Below are 8,680 nucleotides of genomic sequence, written 5' to 3'. Positions count from 1 at the left end.
CTGGGGATTTTTAAAAGGAAGTTAGATGAGCACCTTGCCGGGGTCATCTGACCCCGGTGCTCTTTCCTGCTCAGGCAGGGGGTTGGACTAGATGATCTACCTAGGTCCCTTCCGACTCTAGCTACTATGAAACTATGAAACTATGTGAGCAAGGGTCAAAGGATCACGGCCCAAACTACTTAAATGGAGCTGAACATGAAGTGAAGTCTGGGGTGATAAAAGAGAAAGGAATACAAAATGATTGTTAAATGTTTATCGTGAATCTCCATAAAACTGGGACATTTTATACTGACCTGACTGAAACCATCGAGGCTTTGTGATTCCCTGCTTACCATCCAGGCAAAATTCAGATTTAAGACTGAATGTAATGTTGATGTCTGACTCTCCCAAAACTCAATGAGAAACTTGTAGCTGTGAAATCACATGGAATGGAAGTAAAGGAAGTGGCTATAAAGTGCTTCTTAGTTACTCATTTCTTTGAATAATAAAAACATTTATAGCTGCATTAGATAAGGAAGAATGAGATATAAAGCCTTCCTGTGAAGATTTCATCCAAAAGCCTTAACACTTAGAGTTTCATAAACCCAGAAACAAGAAGTTTCATCTCTTTTCCAATTTTCTATTCATTAGCATTAACTGTTAAAACCCTTGATAGCTCTATATGCATCCAGTACCACTTTGAATCCCACTAAGTTCTTGGCTTCAAAAGCATCCTGTAACAATGAATACTGTGGTCTAATTATATGTGAGAAAAAGTATTTCCTTTTATTAGCTTTGAATTTGTCTATAGCTAGTCTCTATATAAAAGGAAAATGAAATCAAAAGTGGCTTCTAATTGTGGAGGCCTAACATTCGGCAGCAAGGGTCTAATTTTAAGGTCTTCTGACAACAAGAGTAAGCAGTTTTGGCCAGAGTCCTAGGATCGGCATTTCTAGATATTAATCTCTAGCCTCTAGTAGCCAGAAACACCCAAATGGGTCCCCAAATTAGGCCACTTTTCAATAAGTGGGCCTAAAATCCCTGTGCCTTCGTTTTCCAATCTGAAAAATATGCACGTGAAGATTTAGCTATTGCAAAGGGATGTTTTAGGTTACACACAATATTGTCAGTATGTGAGGCTACCTAAGCATTCAGAGCTGTGGAGAGTAATTTTGATAATGACAGCAAAGATTGAAAAACAAATGTACATGTAACCATATGCCCTATTTTACAGCATCAAATTAATTTGGCCAAAAGGAAGGAAAAAACGTGGGCCCAAATCCAACTCCACCTTCAATGAGTAATGCATTTACTAACATGCCATATGCACCTTTCCCCACAAAAATTAGCCTTCCAAAACTGAGGTGCGTATCTAAAGCTAGGAAGCTGATTTTCTTCCCAGAATAGCAGCAGTGGCATTTCTATTCAGGAGGTACATCTACACGTGCAGTTAATGCTATTTGGCTTTACTGTGTAGTACATTTACATATGCAGGTTGTAACTTTTATTTTTTTTTCTGTATAACTGCCGGGCGGCACTCTCACATTTATGTAACCTTGAAGTCTTGACTGTTAATCAAAATGAGCGCTTTGTACTTTTCCCTGCTGGCATTAAGCTACACATGCGCATTCTGTAAATTTAATTTCTTATCTAAAAGTGTCATTTCTGCAGAAACGAAACTTATGTAGAAAGTCTGCCTAGCAATTACTGTGTAAAAGAAACTATCCTATCCCTGTATGCTTAGCTTATATCATAGTTAGTGTCACAGAGGCAGTCCAACCAACATCTATAAAGAGGCAAAGAAGCAGGAAACAACAGAGACGACAACTGGAGAATTCTGTAGGCCTGATCACCCTGCAGACCAGTTCTCAGTCTCCCCGCCTGGGCGTATCCCAGCAAAAACCAAGGCCTCAAAAACCCGACAATCGACAATGACTCACAGTTTTGTATTCAACATCCCATTTATGAGCTGTTGACCAGTTCTGGGACTTAAGGAGCAGGCAGCCGCACCTAGCATTGGACTAGTTCCAGTGTTGGAACGCAAGGGCTTGCTCTGGAACCCCGTGAACCAACAGACCCCCTTTGTATTCGGCATACTGTAACTGAAGAAACATCGGAGACTCCACTTCTCGACTGCCTCTCATCGTAGCTTAGACAGCATATCTACGCTCTCTATATTTATATTTACTGCAACTTCGTTCCAGCCGGCCTCCCCTCTTATTCGTAAGAGGGTGAGGCCAGGTGAGTGAATAAAACCTTTTGTTTTACCTTATATCTGCTCTGTAATAACTTCTACTACTAACATCCCATCTCAATGAGCCGTTGACCAGTTCTGGGACTTAAGGAGCCGGCAGCCGCACCTAGCATTGGACTGGTTTCAGTGTTGGAAAGCAAGGGCTAGCTCCGGAACCTCGTGAACCAACGGACATCCTATAGACTTATTACAAAGAAACTAACAACTTACTCTAAGTCGTCTACTTGTGCCAGCTCGGCGAACCTCAAAGGCGGTTATAAAACTACCTCCAATCCCGCCCCACAAGCTGTGCGCTCGCCCGCTCCGCCACACAGGTATTCAGATTATTGTGCAGTAATTTACAGTGCAGTAAGCACCTGCCCATGTAGATGGTGATGCTTTACTGAACAGTAGATTAGTCTACTGTGCAGAAAAGCATCTTGTGTAGACATGGCCAGGCAGTGCTAAGGGAGTTAACTTCATGGCTCATTATAATCTACTTGATCCTGCTAATTGTTTTTCATTCCACAGGTGTTAGCAATCCTCTCTCCTTTTGAATGGTCCTTATGTTCCACTAATCAAGCTATGCTTTCTTTGGCACTTTGGCTGAAGATTTTGCAATTCAGCTACTGCTGGTCTCTCTCTACCTATTTCACAACCCTGCAGAGCATTTGAAGCTCTCTTCAAATTTCTAGATCTGTCCATGGAGCCCAGTCTTCTGCAGCAGCTACAATTTCAGCTTTTTGGCTGAGTCACCAAGAGCTGCTGACAAGTCATCTGTGAAAGGATTGAAACTGTGGTTTTTGCCTAAGCAAGAGACGGAGGGTGAGTGAGCTGAAGATTCGTCTCTGTCCCTGCTGTATGCAGGCATAACTCCAAAAATATATTTTTTTCTTCATTCTGCCTTCCCAAAAACAAGGTGCATGTCTTATCTGGGGGTGTGTGTTACACGAGAAAATATGGTGAGTAACAGTTTCTTGGCTAATGCTAGCTATGTAAGTGGCATTTCTGGCCACTTGCACAGATTTTAATCCTACTCCCCTTTGAAAAGTGAAAAACGCTTTGCATGTATAGATTTTCGCTCTCTTAGAAGAAACACTCCCGCAAGTGATTTAATCCTGGTTGTTACCCAGGCTATTTTTCTCCTGGAGAGGTCATTTTTACTCTGGGAAAAATGTCTGAACATCTGCACACTTGTGGCCTCTCTTGGGAGAGCAGCAACTCTCCTAGGAGAAACTAAATGTTTGTACAAGGTCTCTATATGATGCAGCAAATCAGGAGGGAAACGGCCCTCACATCTTTTGACCCAGTACTCTAGTGGTCAGGACAGTTGCCAGACAGTGGAAGACCGAGGTGTTAGGACTCACTCAGCCACAGAGAGCTTGAAACCACTTCTGCTACTTCCCATTAAAGTGTCATGTGTTAGGCCGGATCGAGAACAGTCTCTCTCCACCTTGTTGAAGCTGGTCCACAGGGCAGCCAAGAAGGAAAGATATTAGGGTCGGGCATGGGTGGATCTAGGATTTTGAGACAGGGGTTGCAGATAGCATGGCACATCATGACATACAACACAACACGTGTTTCTCCAAGTAAAGAGAAACCAGAAGATACTAGGAGGCTAGTGCTATATTACTCAGTTTAACACCAAAGCACAAGCAAAGGTACTATTGAAATGTCCACTCATTGGCTAAATTATATATTGATTTAAAAAGCACAACATACTAGGCAACAAATAATCAAAAAATGTTGTGTCAATAGTCCCATAGTCATTATAGTTAAACGTACATTTCTTATTTAGATTTGTAAAACAAAAGCAGCCATCTTGAGGTTTTTGACAGTGCATCCAATACTCCACCGGCAGTCATTTCCACACCTGAGTGAATATTCACCTGAGTGAACACCTGAGTTAAGGTTTTTAGCTAGAGTTAAAACAGCCTTCGGGGCTGTGAAATAGAAGAGGGACATTACCAGGAATGGCTAACAGACAGCAAAACTGCAGAAGAAAGGAGAGCTCGAATATTGGTACATCAAGGATATAACCAACATCATAAAAGGAAAGAGGGTTGTTAACATTTGTGGAGTGAAGAGATTTGCAGGAATCAGACAGCTTATAATGAGCTGTGATATCAGTTGACTTCCTCAGTGCTGCCTGACTAGAAATGCCAGTGCCCCGCCCAGGCAGTAGGTCTCGAGTTGGGGTGGAGCAGGAAGCAAAGATAGGGTGCAACTTCACCACTTCACACCCATGGATCTGTCCCTGGGGCCAGAAGGAGAGCAAACCAGCAGGTGCTTGGCTCTGTGGCTCAGAGAGCTGGGTGCTGCCCATGGAGGGACAATGCTTTTCATTCTGATCCCTGCCCCATTGCTGTTTACCACTTTAGCCAAAGCCTACCTGACAACACCCCATTGCATGCTGCCAAATGGCTGCTACTTGTGATTTTTCTGGTAGTAACAATATTGGGAGTTACACAGTGTTGCATGCCTTCCCTGACAGAACAGGATTGCAGCAGAGTGACCAGAGCAGATCTCTTCTAAGGGCGAGACGAGTTACGGAGAGCGGAGTGAGCTCTAAAATCTATTCACGTGGCTCCTTGGGCCACTTGCCCATCTAAAGAGGAGCTGGACTGAGGTCATGGGTTTTACCTAGAATGCCATGTGCAGGGCACCAGACAGGGAATGTCCATGGCAGGACCCAGGAACATTCATCGTAGTTACTAACAAGCTCATCACATTTCTTAAGCTTTAATAAAAGGCTTCATTGCAGAGAAGCTGCAAGTCAGGCCACACTGTCACCCTCTATGAGCTGAGTTAAAGTGCAAGAAGGAAAAAACATGTTAATTATAGGAGTGGATGCCAGCTGCAGGACTCAATTGCTGATTGTTGCAGGACTGAGAGGCATGTCTGCTGCGCAGGCTGGACCCCCACACCTGGACCTTACTACAAACTATGCAGCCCATAGCATATACAGGAGGCTATTAGCTACCTGCTTGAATCTGGGATTCTGTCTCCATTAGATGGAACAGGGATGGAGCAGAATGCATTAAGAGTGTGCAAGTTCTTACTTGACCTAGCTAGGGATTTGGGGAAAAGAGTGTGCTCTGTAATGTTAGTCTCATAAAAATCCAAGGAATAGTTTCATTACATGCTGATCCCAGTCATGCAATTTTGCATAAAAGCTACAGGTTTCTGTTTCATAAGAGTGAAGTGATCATTCGGTTCAGTAAATATAGGCATACAATGAATAAGAAGAACTAACAGTAACCTTTAGCTGTGGAGGAGCAGGCAAGCTTCTGCAGATCCTTTGTCTGGCTCTAACTAGCTAGTTGAACTGAGGGACCATCTCCCAATGCTCAACTTCTGTAGTCTACATAAAGGAGTGTCTCTAATTATAACTTCTATCACTACACTAAGGAACTAAATATTAACCTAATGGCTTGATTACTGTTAGTTGTGGCATTTCTGGAGTCTTTGTGCTGTTGGGGTTTTAAGCGTTTAGAAAACAGCAGGGAGTCCACCATTTTTCTCAAGGTCTGAAGCGTCCAGGTAATGCCCACCATGTGTAGTGGCTACATTATAAGAAAGGAGAAATCCTATCGCAGATAAGATCAAAAAGTATGAGTTTATATGTATGCATTAAGCTATAGAAGTGTGTAGATCTAACACCGAAATCTTACCTTGAACAATGGACGCTTGCCTGAATCATGGCTGTGATGCTGTACCTGATATCCCTAGGGATTGGACTCTAGCTATTATATTTAGTCAATCTCTTTCTGACACTCTTCCTTTCTATTGCTCTTACTACCCCTATCACACCTGCAGCTCCAACATGCTGCTATTTGTCCTCCCGTTAGTTCACTTGGAATGCCTGCCCTTTACTCTTCGTCCTCTGGTGTCAGCTTGTGGCCTTCCAGTACCCTTGTTATACCTCCCAGGACGAGACCTAGCTATTGAGGACCACAATAATCCCCTTGCTCTATTAATATCACTCATTACCTTCCATTAGTGAATTCAAATATAACCTTTCTTAAGGCAGAGTGGCACCTCAGCAACTAAAGGGCGGGGAGGATGAAGGAGAAACACTTGTAGATTAAGGGTCCAATTTTTCTTCCACCTGAGGGACATAAGGACCTAAGTGGACTTAGAACCCTAAGTGTGATACAATTCCACCATGCTCAAGTCCCTGAAAAAAACTATTAACATTCTTCCTTTTGTAACACACCATCATCTTATCCTCAAGAATAAGTCACAGGAAACACTGAGAAGGAGAAGAGCCCATCCAACTTCTGCGCTAATTGGTTTTGAGGAACAGAGCAGCACAGCATAGCTTCACAGTAGGCACCTATGTCTACTTATTGCCTAATAGCTAGACTAGGATTGAGCCCTTGTTGTCTAATTATTTTGTTTTAAAGTTATTCATACCATTCCATGGTATACTGTGTGCATCATATATCTTTTTCTCTAAGAAACTTCATGGCAGCTTCTCTTTGAAAGTTGACTGGGATCTATTAACACGTTATCGGGAATTGCAATAGCGCTCACATTTAAGTTTCTGAAATGCCTTCTTAAAAGTGCTAAACTCTGGTCTTTGTTTCAGGGAAGAGCTGATAGAAAGAAGGGGAGTGTAACAGAATGGTATTTAATATAGCCTCAGCAGCCCCCATCCCATTACTCACAAATTCTGCTTCAGTTAAGTATTCAGAAAATAAAAAATGACTTGGACAAGAAGAATAAAATCAACAATAATTAATTGCTTCAGTATTTCTCATGGTTGCTCCCACACCATAGGAAATTAATTTCCATTCATAATACAGATGAGATAGAGGAGATGGAAGGGGAGTAAATTAATTTGGCTGATGTAATTCTGCAGTTTAATCCCAATATTAATCTCTTTTATATAAAGATTGGGAATGATATCCTGTTCAAAATTAATGTTGTGAAATGTGAGGCGTTATGGAATTGACATTATGCTGGGAATAAAGGCATTACAATCTTTCCACCACTTACATTAGCAAATAAAAGCAGAAAATTAAATTATTAAAGGCTAACATTTTCCTCTGTTTGATATATAGAGCTGTCATCTCTCACTCCTGTTTTATAATACTCAGGAAGAGTTGGTAAAACAATTAGATTGGCCACTAGCTCAGTTTGCATGTGAACCTAAAGAAGTAAAATGGAAATCTGGGCACACAGAAATCCAAGACTTGATCTTATTTGCTTACCTTTTGCTCAGAAGTGAAAGTAGATTAAGACCTCAAAGCAGGCCAAAATTAGAAAAAAACCTTTCCTTTCTGTATGTAATGCCTCAAAACACTGTCTGTATGTACCTCCTTACAATATGGCATTTGAAAATAAATTACTTCTCTTTTTTGTGCTTCAGAATCCACTTCCCTTTTAAAAAATACCATATTTTCTTGCATACAATACATCTCTGAATAAAGCATGCACCTTGTTCTTGGAATTCACAATGGAAAAAAAACCCAAAAGATTTTTTTCAGAGTCATGGCTGACCACACAGAGTAAATCCTCCTGGGAACATTTAAACTGTTAACCTAAATCTTCCTGGGAACATGTTCTGGACACTTCCTGAGTGTCAGAAAGTGTGATATGCTAGCAGACAGGCTGGATGAGTCACCAGAAACTTCCTGCCACACCAGGGCAATCTTCCTGGGATATCACACTTCCTGGACACGCGATGTTCCCGGAAGGGCTTCATCTAGGTTACACAAGACTAGGGCCCAGACCCTTGCAGGGACAATAGCAAGACGATTATTTTTTTACTGTAAGTAGTTCTTTATATAAGTTCCTGCAAATAAAGTTTCCTTTCCACATTACAAGCCTCATCAGGATACTACTAACAGTTGCTGCTTCTTCCACAATACACAGCACTCAGCCAATAGCCCCAGCTGTGGGAGGGTTAGCACAGGACTCAACCCCTTCAGCTTGGTGAGCTAGGCAAGGAGCAACCATCTTAGCAGTTGTCTGGACTGCTTAGTGCCTCATGGCATGCTGCTTCTACTGTGAAGAAAACAACGTATTACATGCATCCCAGTTCTGGAGGGCTGATTTGGGAAGGAAAAGGCATTGTGTTGTATGCAAGAAAATATGGTAAATTTCTGGGCTGCAAAGCTAATCTTTACCCCATGAACCAAATGTAACTGGATGCAACTGTGTCTTCTAGGGTTTGCATAGACCCTGAGACAAAGGGTCAGATGAGGCTCCCTTCATCTAAATGGGATTGTTTACTCTGGGGTCTAATGATGATGTTTTAAATGTAAATATCATTACTTTCTTCACTGCTGAGCAAACAGATAATAAGATTTCATAGATTTCATAGACATTAGGGCTGGAAGGGACCTCGGGAGATCATCGAGTCTAGCCCCCTGCCCAAAGGGAAGGAAGTCAGCTGGGGTCATAGGATCCCAGCAAGATAAGCATCCAATTTACTCTTGAAGGTGTTCAATGTAGGTG

This window comes from Crocodylus porosus, unplaced genomic scaffold (assembly GCF_001723895.1).
Source record: "Crocodylus porosus isolate Cpor-Errol unplaced genomic scaffold, CroPor_comp1, whole genome shotgun sequence".
NCBI lineage: Eukaryota > Metazoa > Chordata > Crocodylia > Crocodylidae > Crocodylus > Crocodylus porosus.
Note: the sequence above shows the minus strand (reverse complement) of the source record.